General features: G+C 43.4%; 1 long non-coding RNA gene across 1 annotated transcript in view; it reads right to left on the reverse strand.

Moving 5' to 3' along the window:
- Nucleotides 1-12,409: 12,409 nt before the first annotated feature.
- LOC146599229 (uncharacterized) overlaps nt 12,410-19,480 on the reverse strand; it is a 12,731-nt gene continuing 5,660 nt past the window's right edge. The window contains exons 3-6 of the long non-coding RNA XR_014895073.1: nt 17,629-17,730; nt 16,447-16,560; nt 15,319-15,843; nt 12,410-14,193 (exon numbers count right to left, since the gene is read on the reverse strand). This is a non-coding gene — a long non-coding RNA (uncharacterized LOC146599229). The remainder of the gene's footprint in view (nt 14,194-15,318; nt 15,844-16,446; nt 16,561-17,628; nt 17,731-19,480) is intronic.

Consider the following 19,480-nt stretch of genomic DNA (forward strand, 5'->3'; position numbering starts at 1 on the left):
CCCGGGGCGCCGCCGCCGCGGTCGGAGTCGCCCTGGCAGCGGAGCCGAGACGGCGAAGAGCCGCCGACACGTTTCAATTAGCGAGGCGGCCCCGGCCGCTGCCTCCCCCGGGGCGCTGCGGGGCGGCGCGGCGCGGCTCGGCTCGGCACGCCCGCCGCCGCCTACGCGCTCCCCGGGCGGCCGGGGCCGCCGCTCGGCGGGGAGCGGGGAGCGGGGAGCGGAGGYGGGGGGCACACCGGCACTCATGCACACAGAGACGCGTGCAAACGAGCAGGCACAGAGACACACACGCAAATACACACACACACACACACCCCCCCGAAAGCAGCTGCGCCCCGCTCCGSGCCGAGCGCTGCGTCCGCCTCCGCGTGCGGACGCTCCTGCAAGCCCCGCACGAAGTACCCCGGACACCGGCAACTAGAGCAGCCAAGGCCTCCCCCGGTGAAACAGTCCTCGGGGCCGCAGAAGCCCTGCAAGGGCACACGTAYGCTAGCAGCAAAGCAGAAAGCACGCACAGAGTGCATACCCAGCACAGATGTGCTACTACAACACCCACGAGCGACCCCGCAAAAGAGCAAAAACGAAACACACAAGTTGCACACGCAAACAAAGCCATTACCAACCTACTAAATGCTCACAGAGAACACAGCACAGGACTTATCTCTTCCTTACATGCTCCCAACAGAGCATCAAACCACAGTACTGAGGGCAACAACGGTGTCACACGCACGGTGGCCTCATCTTGATCAGGACTCAAGATGTGTTGCTAGCGCAGAGTCTGGTGTATTTACAATGACCAGAGTGTGCTGGCACAAAATGGTGCACCATTACTGGCATTTTGCACATGCATATTGGTGGTTTTCCAAATATTTAGCAATGAACAGATTCCATTCTGTGATTTTCACATTTCTGTATTTACCACTGGGCACACTGGTGCAGGAGTTAGACACAGAAAAAGTCTATTAAATTATCAAGTGCTACATTCCTGCTCCGCAGGGAACAGCCTCCAAGCAGCACTGCCCATTCCCTCAAGCTCTATCTGCCAGAAGAATTTCTGCAGAGAGACCTTACGTAGAGGCTGGCTTTGCTACTAAGCATATCGTGGCAAGCTGAATTCAAGATTCAGTGTTCCTCTAAATCATCCTACAAAAAGATGTACTACCCAGCTGTAAGCKACACCCATTTGTCCCAATCATCACTGTGACCCTCCACAAGCTTTGCAACATCAGCTTCAGTGTAATGACACAAGGCTCAAACTCCTGGCATCCTCTAACCATGTCTCCATCCATCTTCTACTGTGGGCAATCTTTATGAGCTGTGTCTCCATGATACAAGAGATGAAACTGGGGCAAGCACCTTATTCTCTACCCCTCCCCCAACACACAGAGACACATTTTTGATTCCTGGGAAAGTAAGGAAGATGATGGAAGTTGTTTCCCCACTGCACATTCCTTTTTCTCTCTGTCAGCATTTCCTTTAATCAGAGGATCCAACATGAAAAAAACAGCTAAAAATATTTTTWAAAAAATCAAAGMTCTAACAAAAAAAAAGCRCCATATATGATGAAAAAGGCGGCTAGTTTAAAACCTAYGTTAAGACTAAGACTCTGTTTTAATCACCACCTTGTCTGATCTGACAAGTCTTGAAGGAGATGTCCTCCTCCTGGCTTCATTTTCAAACACTTAAGAAAATATTTCCCATATGAGATGAAGTTTTTTTTTTTTATTATTTCAACGAGACAGTTAAAAATCTTACTCATTTATCATCACGGTCCCACTTTCAATTTTGCCTTCCTAGAGATCATTTTGGGATGAGAAAGATGGATTGCATCTCAAGCCATGACATTTCAGTAAAATGCCATCACCTCTCATCACAAAATGATGGTGTTTTGTCCCATGTCATCAAGTCATATATTGACAAGAAGATTTTTTTCTCTCATGAGTTTGCATTGCAGAGAAAATTAAGCATAGCAATCTCTGCAAAATATCTCACTAAACTTAGCCTAACATCCATCCAAAAATAGGACATTTCTACTTGCTATTACAATGTTTGAGGAAATAAGTGATCTATCACAGACAATGTTCAGCTCTAGCATAAAGGGATGTGACACCTATTGAAATGGCGTTGTGTCCACTCAACTACAGGAAGGCATTTGGTCCCGTTGTTATGCAATACATAGGAACCAGATGGTGTGRAGGGAGCTGTTATGCCAGAAATATTTAACCTTAGCTCTAAATACACATCCTTCGGATTCTTCCCAGTCACTGCTTTGAGAAAGTCWTTCTTGAAAATGAAGTTAATTTTTCAAAATCCACCAGTGAGGTATTTTACATCTTATTTTCAGAGCTRCTGAGCTTTTCCACAGGTTCCCATTGACTACTGGGGTTACAAGTCACTATTCACAGCTAAACCAGGGCTCCTCAGAGTTAATATTTTTGACCCAAACTTTTTATTTTGACTTGACTGAAAAAGCTGGGGAACTACTTCTCTTAAAAGAACAAACAGAAGAGAAGACAAAATGGTTAGGAGGTTAATTCCTAGATCTGCAAATGTACTCAAACGAGTCATTTTTACAAAACATTCAAAGTAATACACGCTTCCTAATAACTGCTCTCCATAAATGGTTATACTTCAGTATTTTGTGCTGTGTCAGTCATTACCATGATCCTTCTAGTCCTACGTGGAAAAGCTGTTTCCCACTTAGAAAAGCGAGTTCACAAGGGGCCTGACCTACAGAATTGCAACCGAGATAGAGAAGAGTATAAGTCAGGATTTTCATTCTAGTCCCATTAAAGATTCAATGGCTTTTAGGAAATTCAGTCTCAGACCAAAATCCTCCTGAAGGTGCCTAGAGAAGAACTTGTAGACTATACCTGTTTCCATGCCAACAACCACAAAAAAGGGTTATTGCAGACACAGAGTAGCTAATTTTCAAACGATAAAACTATTTGCCATTTAAATTACGTTTGCTTCTCTTTAAGTGGCTAAGGGGGGGCCTAATCCATATTGTGGACTATGAGTGCCTGCAACAGTTTATTATTAAAATTTAAGCTGTTTGGGAATTACGGAATCATGAGAAAGGTGCTTTGTGCTTGTGCCTGCAGCAAGCAGACTCTCCAGGAGAATCTGTGGTGATTCTACCTGAGCACATCCCAGCATAAGGACCTGCTGGCCAGGGACACAACGCTACCTCTGCCAAAACAGGCGATTCAAAAATGGGAACGAGGTAAGTGGAGAATTCTAGTCACATGGCTGTGCAAGCAGAAGCCAGGAAGGAGCAAGAGTCCTGGCGGCGCAGATCTCGCTCTGGCAGAACGCTCATTGACTTCAGTGGAAACTCTGCCTAAGGAAGGGTGGCAAATGTCACACCTCTTAACGAAATTCACCGCCCAGCACGAAGGGCCGCGTTCATCGCAGGGAGCAAAGCTTCACCTCCGAACCGATAGCATCCTGCTAGCATGCTCCTAGGGCAAGAAGGTGAGGAAGACTGAAAAATATCACTGCATCAAGCGGATAAGATCCTGCTCCTTGGCCCATCCTCTAACTTACCTGAGATGGTCCTAACACAGCAGTGAAGTATTCCCCAAAACTCGGGTCTGTGCTATATACCAAGGGTACTCCCTGCAAACTGACTTCCAGAATCCAACCCTCTTTCTTGCTAGTGCTTGCTGCACTGGCTCATAAGCTCTGAAAACCAAAAGGTGGAACTAGATTCATCTCTTATTTCTGGTCAGCTCTTTAAAGTTTTTTTTTTTAGCATACTAGTATCATATTTGTGAGAGAGGGGAGAGTAAAATTTAATTTCATCGGAGTAGTTCTGTCAGTACAACCCTTAAAGGGATGCAGTTACACCACCATTAWATGGGCTTTATTTTAGCACAGCTTAGAGGAGTTAAATGGCTTCAGTAACACTGGTATGGTCATTGGAGTAAAACCCTTCAGTAAATAGGGCTCATTTTTAAATCTAAAATGGAAATGAACCAACTTAAAGAAATTTTTTGGCCTGTCCTCAGAAATCACTGTTCAGGCCTTTGCATTATTTGTTCTTTTTTCATGCAACAAAAACCCTGAGAAACTAACCATTTTTTTTAATTCCAGAAAAATGCTGGGATGCAGTTCCCACTGGGAGAAAAAAAACACAAAAGTCAGTGAGCAATTGCTCATTGAGTAACTCGGACAGGAATTATAACTTGGGGGGGGGACAGTAGAAGAGGTCCAAGATAGTGTGAGAAAATAATCTATTTAAAAAAAAGAGAGAAAGAAAAGAGTTGCTCCCAATATGAGCTCTGAACACCAATTTTCAGCAATTTTCAGCACCAAACTATGAACCCTTGGAAATGAGATTTAAGGCTGCTTATCAATTAGATAGGCTACCCATTGTGCTCGTATTTTTTACAGAATTGCAAATACTTCTCACCCTTCCCTTATTCTAGTGTCAGGGAAAAAAAAAAAGAAAAAAGAAAAGAAAGAAAGAAAGAAAGAAAGAAAGAAAGAAAGAAAGAAACCCCGAGGAAGAAGCTGAGTTCCCTTCAGGGATGGGCTGTTCATTCTCGAAGCAGAGAGCCTGGAAGGCTCTCTGCAAACCCTGAACAAAATGACAGTAGTGGCCCCTCAACTCTATTCCTAGGGTTAGTGCTCCAGCTGACCCTTCACCATTCATCATACCAGTGCAGTCACTCATCCTGAATGACACAGCATGACACCACATGAATTATCTCCGACCTTCAGGAGGGATGGCTCCTCCAGTTCACGTTGAGGTCATGAGGAAGGCAGCGGGGAGAAGTTTGTCTACCAGACCTGGGGATTAGCAGAATGGTTCAATCTCCAGAGCAAAAAGGTGATTCATGGCATGAATCTGTCCTTATGGTCTGAGTAAGAGTCCTAYAATCTCAGCCATCAAGCCCAGGGGTGTTGTGTGAGATAATGGTGCTTCCAGGACTGTGAGAAGCCCATGCGAACTACTTTGGGAGAGTCAGCTACGGACACAGCATGAATGCCTACGCACYGGCCCAAGCTGATCACATCACAACTGAAATTGCAAGTAGAACGGGTATCTTGAAACTGGGCAATCCTGGTACCCACTGCAAACTGGCTTCCCACATCRAGGAACTAACAGATTGTTAGCATTTCTGTTTAAACACCAATTATTAGGTGTTYATCATTTCTCTGAAAATTCAGCTTTGCTTAGGGTGGAAGGGTGGAAGATTTGYCCCTAGGCCACATCACTTCTCCAAGAAGTCCAGCATCCTGCCTCTTGCAATGGGCAGTGCCTGATACCACAAAGGGAATGAAAATCTTAGGGCTCACCCAATTATGGGTCCAATCCTAAAATTATTGCATTCAAAATTTAGATGGCATTTGTGTGTGTTGTATAACTGGATCTGGTCTTTACAGTATTATAAATACAATATAGAGAACAAATTACCTTAGAAACTTTCAGCAATAGAGAATTACTTAAAAAACAGTTTAGCTTAGGGCATCATTCGCATACAAAAACTGTATGATGAAATTTGGACAAATAAATTACTCTTTTCAGATGCTTTCCCCCCATCTCATTTAATGTCCAGTTTTTTCAACATTATAGGCATGTTTAATATTAACTAAATGAACCATACCCCGAATTCATATCTCATGTCTAGCAAATGCTTACAGTTTACAAACAACTCCACTTAGRTGAACAGCTTTACAGACTACAAAACTCAGTGATTTAATTCCTAAGTAAGGTTACCTACTTGCAATACTGTTTGCAAGATCAGGGCCTAATAAATTAATCCAGCTAAGAATTACTAATTCGTGATGCTAATGAACACAATGGAGCCGTTCGTGTACAGAAGTGCTCAGTGGATTACAATTTAGAAATAAAATTGGGAGAGTGATTATTCCATAATACTTATTAAAATTAAACGATGAATCTAATCACATCTGAAGTTTGTAAGACAAAAGAACCTGACTGTGAYGGTCACAGTTAAAGTTTGCCTTTGGATTTACATTGTTACTTTTCTTCCTCAGAAATTTGTTAGCATGTCACAAGAGTACTCTACCTCCCTGACAGAGCAAATCACAGAGCTCCTGGGTCTCAGTCCCGTAAATACTAACAGACATGCTTAATTTTGTCCTCATGTACTATTTAACTGAGGTCAGTGTTTGTGAGGGCTCTGAAATAACATTTTCAGTTGCCTTATTTTAAGTTCTCAGTGCAGACAACCAACAAACCCAAAGAGCTGCAGTTGTTAGGAACTAACATAGGGAACTAAGCGCATATTTCAGAGCTTAAAACTACTCAGTGTACATCCTAGGAAAATCCAGACTGAAAAGTTAATGCTGTGTTTTTTTTTTTTTTTTTTTTTTTTTTTGAGGGGATTATCTACTGTTTTCCAAACCTCCCATCTCTTGCCAAATTACTCTTCCGTAGTTTCACAAGACCACAGCATCATTAAGACCTGAAATTACACTGCTGTCATATCATCAGCTATAGGGAGATCCCCTTATCACAAAAAGCAGGTACAAAACCCAGAAAACTCCCTCCAAGAAAAGCTAACATGATAGTTTTTACCCAGTACTTACCCAGAATGTTTACCAAAGCGATGTCTAAGGAAAGGCATGTTATTCTGCATGGGCACTAGGTAGGTCTACCTCTCCTGCTTCCCCCAAACCAAACAAGCCTCAGAGYCAGCAGTGAAGTTCCAAATATTTCCATTATTCAGCTGCAGCCTGAGTAGGAATAGACTCCACAGGGGACRGAGGACGTGAAAGATGCCCAGGGTTTTAATTCCCACTCTACCTTCATGCAGGCAGAAAATGAAAATGAAGAAACTGCTAATATTGTTTTGGCAGGTGACTCAGCTTTCTTTGCTGCATCCTGGCAATTATTTTGTGTTACTGCAAGTCAGCGCTGCAGGAAAGGCTATGGCTGGAATCCTTGCTTATGTGGGGCAGGTGGGGAAGCTAAAGGACAGAGCACTGGCAGCTGCTCCCCAAGGCACCGTGCCCGGGGCCAGCCTCCATTCCAGCCTGGGTTGGATTCCCACAGCACTGTGCGTGTGAAAGAGGCATTTCGGAGGTGGTGACTCCTCCTTCCCCCCTGCACGGAGGAGACAGGGAAAAAAAAGTTCTTCACATCCATCTTCTCCCCTGTGCACCTGTACAGCGTTAAGCATAGTCTAGCCCACTGTTTCATGATGTATTATGCAAGGGCACGACCTTACAGCTAGGGTCCCCCCATGCAGCTGCTGGAGGCCTAAGGAGAACGTCTACGTTCTGATTCCCCGCAGAAGAAGAAAGCGGGCTAGAGAGAGAGAGAGCGAGCGAGAGAGAACCTCACAGGAAAGAGATGACCATGTACATTCCTCACCAGTAACTCCATTGGAGATTATTAAATCTACTACCCCTAAATAAGGTCATCAGGTTTTTTTCAGTCTATTCCTCCTTTATCTGTTTCCTCTACACGGACATCAGCACCAGGGTTCTTTGTACATTATCTCTTTTCTTTCCAGCAAAGCAAATTCTAACAGTAGCAAATTCCCAACTTCCCCTTCTATGGGCCACAAGCTTCAGAACATGAACTGATCATGCAGGAGTCAGGAAGGAATCTCTTATTTTCTTGTACACAGTAATAAACATTCAACTAGATGCAGAATATGACGAGAAAATTGGAGTCACTATTAGAAACAGCAGACAGGTTTTGTTAGACTAAATCTGTACAGGAAATGTGTCAGTGTTCTGATGATGATGAGATTGCTTATCACCTGGTGCCTCTGTGCCAAATGAAATAAATAACACTTTCACTGCAATGTTCCCARCTGAATGTGGTCTCCCAGTCTCCTTTATCTCTTGAGCTCACCAAGCGCTGTGTTTCAGGTTTTCTGGGCCTTTACAGAGAATGGTGTTGCTTACATAAATGGGAATTCTCTCTCAAGTTAGAGTGATTTCATGTGTAAGTAATTGCTTGCTGTATACTGCTACGTGTTATCACCCTCTTCTTTGGGTASTGCTGTGGGAGAAGGACTTGGGGCAGGGGAGGAAACTTCGCATCATGCTGTAAAAGTAAGCCTGTGAATCTGAGCATCATTCCACTTCTTATCAACTATACCACAGCCAAGAGCTAATCACTACACCCTCACAAACAGGTGATTCTGAGAACTGCTACTTTCGTCTTTATCATCTGTCCCTCTGGCAGCCAAACTGCAATTTATGAGGAGATTAAGAGTTAGCCCATATGTTGAGGGACATTAGATCAATTTAAGGTATGATTTTAAGCCACTGAAAAAAGTTTAGTTTTGAACTAGGCTTATTTCAGTTTAATTTATATCAGAGTTTCAAATGAAACTGGAAAGGGATATTGGCAGACATTCACTTTGCAAATGGACTTTTTCTAATTCATTTAATAAACCCATTTAATAATGGCCTAACGGCAAAGCCAGAACAGTAGAACAAAAGCACACTTCAGATGTTTCAGTGTAAAATGCAGTGATTTAGCATAAACTATCGAAAGCCCGTGCATCTCTGCTGATTGACATAGATCAAGATGGCAGTTTATCAGCTTCCCAAATCAAAGTTTCCTCTCCTTCTACACYTCCTCTTGTCAATGGTTACAGCCATACTTTCACCTGCAAAGGTACATAGTGGAAATTAAGAATCAAAAAAAGCCACATCAACTGAAAATCCTGCAGTAAGATCTGAGCCTAGAGCAAGAACATCCAGCCATTGATCCAACTACAAGATCAAGAATGATCAGCCACATTCTCCAGCAATGCACAGCTCAACCCTTCATGATATTTTGGATCCAGCAATAATGGGAACTTGAAACAGTAATCCAGCTAGACTTCTTTCCCTAGTTGCAGTCCTGTCCTCTATTACATTAATGATTAAGAGTGTCTAAGAGTCTCACTTCTTGACCTAGAAGATAGAGATTACTATACTGGACCTGTTTTTACTCCCTTTAACTGTTTATATTTAAAGATATTTATAAAAAGTAGATGATGTCCATAACAAGAATTATACCATCTGCAAGGCTCCTTTCTAGATAGCTGAAGCATGAGATAGAGACAGTGTGAGAGTCCATCTGTGAATCATTCTTTAGTACACAAAACAATTGATAAATGATTCAGCATCTGATACAGATGCTTCATCCTCCTCCTGCTACACAAAAGAGACTATATAGGAGCAGAGATAAAAACAAAGACTATCATGTCTCCATTTTTTTTGGTTCATACCAAAGAGCAAGAAAATCTTCTAATCAAGCAAGAAGAGAAAGGAGATAGTGAGTGACAGTCAACAGGCCAGATACATTATCTATCTCTAGTCTCTGAAAACTCTTGTGGCCAGGACCTATTCATTTAACTGGGATATATTGTTCTTAGAACCCACAATCAAGTTCTCCAGTTTGTTGCCTATTCAGATTATTTCTCTACCCTTTTATAAAAATTCYATAAAGTTTACAGAGTTCAAGCCTGATTTTTTACTTGGGATATGATCGATTTTACATCTTGTAATGCTTCTACTAGACTTCTTTTACAACGTCTTATTTTCTGTAGGATGAAATCTCCAACATGTATATACAGAAAACATATATATAAATGTAACCAAGTGGGACCTATCTTTCTAGCTATATTATTTTTGTATAGAGAAAAGAGATAGCTTGCAGTTACCTAAGACAATGTTGTCAATACTACGATACTTTTTTCTCTTAACGCTCAAAGAAAAACAATAGACTCGGTTTCTTTTTTTAACATTATAATAGSCATCAAAGGGAAGTTCTGGGAGGGCAGGCGGCCTGCGGAATAATTTCTCTGTTAGAATGTAGTGCACACAGTGAGAAGACTGAGCAGTGCTATCCTAAGGATGTATCAAAAATAGCTGACCTGCTTCAAGGCTCTGCTGAGGTTGCCATGATGTGACCTGCTTTTTCCACACATGAAGGTTTTGAAGACATGTCTTGCAATGTCCTAACAGTGCTTTGGGGGGATATCTACAATATGGGGCGCCTAACTAAATTTGGATGGAAAGTAAGCATAAAAATGATGACCTTTGAACTCATACAACACAATGGCCGCAAGGAGGCTTTGACTCRGAACAGTCAGCATGTCTGCTCCTGGGTAGGCGAAAGGAATGCACCTGATTATAGAAATACTAAGTGCTGCATGATAAAAGAATCGCTGTTAACAGGTCCATCAAGATTCATGCCAGCCTTGGCTCCTCCTGAACACACCGTCCTCCCMAATGTAAAGAAGACAAGTTGAACATTCCTATACCTGGCATGAAAAAGGGAGGAGTAGATCTGGGGACCCATATCTGGGGTTAAATGTCAAGCTCATGGAGGACACAGAAAGGATACATCATGCATGCAAAAGAGGAGGGAGTCAACGCAGGAGAAGAGGAAGGGGACAGGGGAGCAAATAAATAAGGACAATGCACAATTTATGAAGACAAGACAGTAGTAAGTGCTATTCATCCAGAGTGTAAATTGGTATTGATGTCACAACACAGCCTAGCCAAAAAATAATGATGCTGATAATACAGGGCTTGCACTATATCTCACTCAAACCACAGGCCCATCCAACAGCAACTCTGACCCTACTGCCTTCTCCCCCTTCTCTATTCATTGGTGTCCTCCTAATTCAAATACACTCAATGCTGATTTGATTATATTCCTTGATTTTATTTATCATCCATTGCTCACTCTTCTCCCCTTGCAAGTTCTCAGTGGGCACCTCAGTCATTTTCTGGTGTCTGGCAGCGCTCGGAGGAACATGCCTCTCTTTAGGCGACAGGAGTTAGAATCCCTACCAGCGTTCATGCATCCTTCACAGTCCTCATCTGTCATCCTTTAATCTTGCCCATTTTATGCTCCAGAACCTGGCTACCCAGTCCTGACTTCRTAGGTTTATAGCCCTGACTTACTTCCCTCCTGTAACATTTTACTGCCTCGTTATTGGCCCCCAGGGGTCTCATTTACACAAGCGCTGTTTTCGCTATGGTTAAGACTAATTCACTGGGTTACAGTTTGCTTTTACGTCCTTCGTTCTGTTCTGTTTCTAGCCTCCTCTTTTCCTGCAGAGAGGCAAAGGATTCTCTAATGGACAGGAGATTTATTTTCTTTTCTTAATTATGGTTATTAATCTCCTTTTGGGTGTTTCAAAGCCTGAGTTAAATCCTCCCCCTCTGTATGACTTGATTCTGCCTATTTCTTCTAGATGCCTATGTGCCCTCTGGGCTCTTCATATGGTCCGTGGGACCTTGAGAAGAAAACGTCATTGGGAAGTGTTCCCCTCATCCAGTTTGCTGTTACAGGGGAATGGCAAGCCAAAGTCCCAGGAAGGCTTTAGGAACCAGATACATCCCCTATTTGTGCCTCAGGTCCAGCTGACCTATAATATGTTCCTATAATATGTTAGTGTGTGTTTTCCTTTGTTTTGTTTTTTTAATTTATTTTTTTATTAGGGAAGAAAATACTTTCCTTGCTGTTATGCTAATTTCTTTACCAGGGCTTTATATGGTTACCATATGACCATTAGATACCTACGTTTCTACTGTACACACCTGTACTGTTATGTAGATAAGCACACACAGATGCACACACACATGCATACATATTGGTGTGAGTATATGGCTCATTTAAATAAATCTCCCTATCCAGAGTTCATTTTGCAGTGCTGCTTCCTTTTGCAGCTCCAACTCCAGCCGGATCTTCAATTTATTTTGTTTATGGACCCATTTTCTTACAAAAACACAGCACAGAGTGCTGTGCTATGTGTAACTCCTAACCAGAGTTACAGTAGAGCCTCCGACTTGCCAGGATCAGGACCATTTTTTTAATTCTGTTTCAATGAACTATTTGGCATCAGTTTAAACCCAAATAGTGCCATAACAATGGCAATTACATGAGAAATGAATTTGTAAATAATACAGTCCTTTGCTGTCCTCTCTTTGTTTTACAGGATCAAATCTTATTGCCAGCATTTATTTATTAGACTTCCCAACCTATTTTAAGAGATAAATAGGTATTATTCCCATTTTATTAATAGATAAATTGAGGCACAGAGAAATTAAGTAAGTTGCCTAAGGTCACATAGTGAACAATTTAGGAAAAGGATCACAGGACCCATGCTTCTCTTCTAATTTCTATGTTTCTGAATGGCATACAGCCTCCAGGGGTTTGGCACACACTTGCAAATGATTTTCCAAAACTACTAATAGTGGCATATCTCAATTCCTACTGAAGTCAGTATGCTGTGAGYATAATTAGACTTGTTTATTCTCTTAAATGACAGCAAAGCTAGAGCAGCACCAAATGCCCTTGGAAATCTCACCAAGATGCAAAATCAACAGAAGTTCAGAGAAATCAGTTATATTAAAAAAATAGCATCACCAAAAAAGCAAAACTAAAAAATGAAAYGAAATTAAATGAAATTTCAGAAATGAAAATACAATCACAAGAAATTAAAGACCATGGAGAAACAAGAGTTCAGTACGTTACAGTATGTTTCTAATCTGTGATATGTGTTTCTGGCTGCTATGGGATTACAGATAAATAATAATATTCCACAGCTGCAACATTTTTCTTCTTAAATTAGCTTATTTGGCAGCAATGACCACAACCAGACTATTAAAATCTGTCCTGTAAGACCTTTACCGCACATACTTCTTTTTTCTTTCAATTGCTTATGCATCATACACTTAGATGAAAAAAATCTCCTTTTTTAATAAACTTAGGCTGCTAGTCAGCAACACACACCTAATACACTGTGGTCGCATGACCCTCAAGAGGCGTGTGATTATCGCCAGTCCCTGTTCCTCACGCTCCTTCCTCTTTCTCATCCTAGTGCCCAGCGTCCCTTTTTCTGCCCTCAGAMGTGCTGAGTGCTGCAAAGTTTTCAGTCGAGGGCTGACGGGCTTCCCGCACGGGGAGGTGGGCGGAAGGAAAAATCACGACACGCTTGCTGCGTGTGTCTGCTTCCTACCTGGCAAGACAACCGCAGCCTCGGTGCCAGGAACGCTCACTGAGATAAGGACAAGCGTGCTGCAGGATCCCCTCAGACCCAGCTGCCAGCTGGTACAGGCAGTAAAGACACAACACGTCATAAATTCCTGCAAACTCACTCGCGCTAAGGCCACAGAAATCCATGTCTAATGTATTTAGCAGTTAAAAAAAATGAAGGAATTTGAAACCTGACACACGTGTTTCTAGTCACTAGGAAAAAATACAGCCTCAGACTCCTTCATCAAAACTCTGTCAGGTGGTCTAGCAGCTACTACCTGTGGGGTTTGGAGATGAAGATCCCGGCTCAAAGGAGGCCCACCCGGCACACTATCTGCGTCCTGCCACCCGACCCACCTTTGGCAAGGGGCTGGGGCTGACACACACTCACGCACCGCCTGTAAACGGAGCCCCGGAGGGGCTGTGCCCTCATCTCACCACCCAAACCTGAACCTCTCACAGATATTACCATTGAAAAAGTGCAACGTACTTCACCACGGCTACAGGCACTGTCACTCGTCTGACAGCACTGTAGAGACCTGGACTGGTAAAACCGACTCTCCCTCTCTCCGCGAGCTCAGCTCTCCGACTCCAGCAGACCTAGCCATTATTTCTCTCCTATCCATGATTATTTCTYTCAGTAAGGGATTACATCTCCAGCTACTAGACTCTCAAGTAAAATCCAAAATGATAGACACTGATCTCTTTAGGGCATAAAAGTAGCTTTTAGATGGTACGTTAACTGGCTGCGTAGTTTTATCCGACGAGCTCCCTGTCCCACGATCAGAGTGTGTGTGGCCCCTACACTACCAGATCCCAGACTGACATCTGTACTGCATGCATCAGCAGCAGTTTGCCATCGTGCTTCTGTGTCCAAGCTGTCACTGGCAGCGTTCCCCAGCTCCTTCCAGATCACATGGAGCAGAAAGGGGGAGTGCTGTAGATCCCTGAAGGGGAATGCAGTGCTTCTCTTGCAACAGMTGTGTGATATACTTAATTTTTTTAAATGTGTGTTCAGACATAAGGGAGAATAGCACAAGGGTTAAGGCAGCTAGTCACCGTCTCAAAGATGAAGACTTCAGGGAGCTCTGCATGTTCTGCATATACAGCAGAGCTGATAGGTGACAGGTGATTTCAGCTACACACATAGATGTGTGGACTTCAAGGTGGTGAAAAAACACTTCATACATGCTCAGTAATCTTTTCTGTCCTCTCAGCTGTTTGGAGAGAAAAGGACCCAATGTTACAGCATCCTGTTTCCAAAGACAGGCTTASATTGTACAGACTCCAGGCAGTTAAAAGCCATTTTTTCTGAATACATTATATGCATCTCTAATTTCTAAAGCACTAGATTTTAAGCTATAAATCCACATCATTATTTACGTTCTTGAAGACAACATGGAGCCCGCTTCTCCTTGCCTCCCCGTCTGTCTGTCTTGCTGCCTTTGGGAGGCATCCTTCGTGGCTGCTGCAGGGCTCACGAACTCCCTAGCCAGCGCATACATGGGAAATCCCTGGCAAACAACGGCCAGGGAAAGCTCCGCTCGCCACCAGCCTTGCCTCTCTCTCGGCTCCCCCCTTCTCCACRCCTCTGTGGCCGCCTTCCCTGCCTCCTCGTTTGGTGTGCCCGACAGCAGAAGTGGTCACGCTCCGCGCCCGTCCGGGGGAAGGCAAGGGGGAGAAGCAGGCAGAAAAGGGGGCAGGGAGGGGGTCACCGGGGAACAGAACGAACTCGTTCTCAGGGAAGCATGGCGTCCAGACTGGCAGGTTTCTTTTATCCTGTTGCAGTTCAGTAAAAGCCTCAATTAACTCCACATTAATTATTAAATCAGAACAATGCGTCTCTCGGTTCCAACAGCTAGATTCTGTTACTGCTGTTTCTTCGGGGAGCTGGGCTAGTTTTACARCTTAGGACATAAATATCTTTCTTCAAGGAGTTTGTGGGCTCTTGTTTTTATTTTCCTCTCTGTGGGTGCATTTTTAATCACAGAATCTCACACATGCACAAAGTGAAGCTTTTCTGGGCCTGTTGCACCTTGAAAACTCTTGAACACACATAGCTCTTCCAGRCTCCAGCAGGTGCTAGCAACACCAGCCATAGGACTTCACCCTCCGAGAAAGTTTTCAAATCAAGGCTCTCCATGCAGCCCAGGAAGCTGGAAGCAAAGGGTCTGGGGATCTTGTTTGAAAGCTGCTATTATGGCTTACAGRTAATTAGATATTATTATTTATCATCATGGGAGTTTTTTGGAATAATTATATGAAAAAATAATGTCAAGCTTGATCTTATATACTCAAATCTCAGACTAATCCATCATAAAAATATTCTTTATCATACATACCTTTTGCTACCTGTAAAGTTCCTCAGTGTAGGAGCCTGTTTGTTCTGTAGGAAGCTTGCAACACTTCAAAATGCCATGAAATAAATCCATTAATAAAATAATGATGAATAATCATGACCATTATCAACCAAGTGGTTTGCCTATTGATAGCAAAATCCATACATTATTGCCAATTTTGAGGATCATATTGGTGGTAAGCGGAAAAGTCTCCCCAAAATGTGTAACTGTTATTTCATTATGCACTTTCTCCATTGCATTTAGAGAAGATAGCAGGTTATTGCCAGAGTTAAACAGCATGGGCAAATAGAAGAAAAATTAAGCACAAGGACAAAGGAAAATAAATATGCCTGTTGAGGTTCGTCTGCTTGAGAGAACTCCACATGTTCACCCCGGAAAGTGGAAAATGTCCAATATAGAGCCCCATGATACTCCTGCTTATACTAAATTTATGTCAGTGGAAATCCTCTGACACCAGTTGAACTGCTCTTCCACACCAGCATGACAACAGAATTCGGGCCAGGTTCTCTGCAGGGAAAAAGAGAAAAGAAACAAGCTGAACGGTTTTCATTTGTATCTGTGCCTCACACTGTGCCCTATTTAAAGCAAGGCAGCATAGAACTATTCTCCCTTCTGTTAGGGAGGTCTAATAGGAGCAGTAAGAACTGTTCACAGCTACAGCTTTAATCTCAGCATCTCATAGCACAGACATTTCTCAATCAAGCCTCATACCATCCATTCCTGTAAGGCAGTTAAGGATGGTTATCCCCACTCTACAGAAGCACAAACTGAGGCCTAGGGGAGTTGGTAGCAAAGTTGGGAATACAGTCAAGAAACCCTAATTCTATACCCCTTGGTCCAACTTGCAGATGACACTCTTTTTTAGACCAGGTAACACACTGTTTGCTAAGCAAATGAAAAAGAGGTATATTTTGCTGTTGGGTGTGAAAATAAGTGGGTAGCCATAAGATCAAGCACAAAATCACAATCTCCAGGTCAGTCAAGCTGATCGTTTTGATGAATGAATTTACAGGGACAGCCCCATCATCTTAGTTTAGCAATGGCAAAGCAGAAAGGGAGCAACTCTCCCCAGGCTGGAGAGAACAGGGAAGCTCAAATAGCTGATCTTACCCAGAACCGCCTGATGACAACGGGAGCCTTTTTCACTAACCCTTGTTCATTTCTACAGGCACCATGCCCCAGAAAATGCCAGCAAGATGCTAGTGGGATCCACTAGAAATAGACCTGCAAGAGCAAAAAAAAAGGTCCTGCTATCTTACCCTGGTCCAGGGATCCACTTCCACATGATTAATTACCTGTACTGTTCAGCAAACATGAGTGCCTGTAGCATGGATTGAAGCAGAAGGGCTGTTCCTAATTAAGACCAGTCAGCTTGTTTATTTCTGATTTTTTCCCCATTGTCTATTTTGGTTCTTATAAAAAACAAAGTTGGGATCTCTGTGGCTGTGGCCTCCTCATAGCAGCCRGCTTGCTTGTAAGGCCTCCACATCAGCCAGAGAGACATACCAGATGCACGGTTCATACAGCCTTCCCAGTGAGACACCACCCCTCAAAGGGAAGGCTAGACCACGCTCTTGGTGCCTGGGGTGTATACAGGTGCTTCCCCAGGTTGGCTGTGGATAGGCCAACAGAGCAGGGACTGCTTTGATGGCCAAGCCCATAGATACTTGAGCAGGCAGATCTGATTATCTAKAAACACGCATGGAGAGGCAGTGACCGCTCCTCCAGCTTAGAGCTGGGAACAGTGGCTGCCCTTCACCTTGGATTCCACCCGTACCCTCCTTGCCAGCTCCCATTCAAACCCATATGGGCCCTTTTCTTTAGATCTTCCCACATCACAGAACAAGGATGGTGAGCCTAAGCCTTCCCACGAGCTTCCTGTCCCATGCTGACCTGTCCATGGAGTAACACGAATGATCTGGTAGTATAACTATGCACTGCAGCCAACTTAGTATGAGAATTGCAGTCACTTGGCCTTTTCTGTGTGTGCAGCAGTCACACATACGCTGCAGATACCTGCTGTGGCTTCCACTTTCTAATGACCTGCCACCTCTAAGAAAGAGCAGATGCCTTGAAAATAGCAACTGGTTTGGTATACCAATGGTCAAACTAATTTCCACACTTCACTTTGATAATTCTGAGCCATAATTAAGTGGAGTGGCTGTTAGCAATTATGATCACCAAGCACACTGTGCTGCAGAAGCTTCATAAGCAGAGGCTGGTTTCTTTATGTCTTCCTTTCTTTAACAATAATAAAGAATTAAATCAAACAAAAATGCCCTTTCAACTTACAGCAAAAATAACACTCCCCCAGCAAAACACTGCCCAAGAGTTGCAGCACCTCATAACGCATGCCTACATCAAACGAGTATTTCCTGAAGAAACAAGTATGACCTAGAAGGGGAAAAAAAAAAGAATCCACTTCTTTAAAACATATCAGTAATGTAAACTCCAAGCTAAGCAGGAGAGGGAAGAACAAACTCAACACAATGTAGGAAGAAGGGGGAAGGAAGCAGMAATGTTACTTTTGCAAGGGATCATATAACAGCAATTAATGATAAGGCATCAGAAAAGTGGTGTAACGGCTGTGGAGCAGTACACGGGAAAATACCACAGTGCAGGTTGATAGGAATACCTCTTCTGCTTAGTATTAGCAGCAGGGACGGTGTTTTCCATCCCCCAAGCTACCTTAGATCTTCCTTTGTTTTGGACAAGCTGCCCCAAGTCCTGGTTCCTTCTGCCCACTCCCCCAACAGCATACCCTCTCCTTCCTATTGACTTCCACCCTCTGAAGAGCCACTCCTGTCCGCGTGGCAGCTCTGGCTGGAGGACTGCGGAGCAGACCCCCACCTCAGCTCCAGAGRGAAAGAAGGATAACACACACCTCTGTAACAAGAGAGCTGGGCCCTAACTTGCAGGGCAGCAGTTCTCAGCAGGGCTCCTCTGGTCCGGGACCACTGTTTAGACTCCAACAGCATGTGCTTAGCAGTACACTAACTCCAAATATCCTGGYCAGCCCCCTTTTCTCACTAGCCCCATGTACTATCAGAGGATCACTGTTCAATTCTGCTGTATTAATGAAGAACAGAGACACAAACCTTTAATGGTACTTTACAACAAGAGAGGGCAAAGCACCACTATACCTCCGTATTAGGAGCGCTGAGCTGTGTAAATAGCCCCAAGACAGGAATCTGCACACTCCCAAATCTAAATTCTCCTGTGCTAAGGGACTGTGGAGCCAGCCAGCCAGGTTGGAGGGGAGAGCTATTCAAACCATCAGAACTTGAGCAATACTGGGCAGCTTGTACTTCTCTTCACTTTTCGTAGCTGCATACAGTCCCAGCTTTTTCTTTTCTTTTTGGCACGGAACTGATTACATGCTTAATGCCTGAAGAAAAGTGGGAATAGGGAAGGATTAGGAATACCTAATTTATGGCAAGATTAGCTGGACTTTTATCCTGCTTGACACAGAGAACTAGACTGAACAATCAAGAAGGACATTCCAACCCCATTATCTCTTATTCCTGCTATAAAGAATGCAGAAATAAAAGACTGCACCAAAAAAAAAAAGTTTATGACATTCATTTGAGATATCCCAGCCTGTTACCAGAAGTCTGCATGTTTGYTGAATAATTCCACAGTAAAAAATATTTTCTAAAAGAACTAAACAAATAAAGAGTCCAATGCTTCTCTCGCTTACATTGGTTTTACATCAAAACAATACTAATGAAAAGAGGACCAAATCCAAAGAAAATATTTGGTTAGATCTCATTCCACTGCCAACAAAATTTACCACTAAGCTTGATGGAGTAAGACCAAGACCTGAAATACCTACAACTTTCATGCAACCATATCATTTAGACTTCTGCTCAGATGCTGGCTGATGAAGTTAGCCTTTCTGTGACCAGAACAAATGATTCAGGTGCTAATCCAGTACAGACTTCCTTGGGTGACCTTCAGCACGTTTCAGCTCCCTTTCCGTGAAGCGGGRATAAGGGCCCCGACTACCTTGGACGGCTCCCGGGGCGACGCATTTGCAGAAGTCTGCCACGGGTTCAGACAGACTGACGGAGCCGCGCAAGAGCGACGCGCAGACCCCGCAGAAGGGGGAAGTGGAACGGGGAAGCAGCGAGAGCCTGAGCCT

Source organism: Rhea americana, unplaced genomic scaffold, assembly GCF_003343005.1.
Source record: "Rhea americana isolate MKP2758 unplaced genomic scaffold, rheAme1 scaffold_143, whole genome shotgun sequence".
In the NCBI taxonomy this organism is placed as follows: domain Eukaryota; kingdom Metazoa; phylum Chordata; class Aves; order Rheiformes; family Rheidae; genus Rhea; species Rhea americana.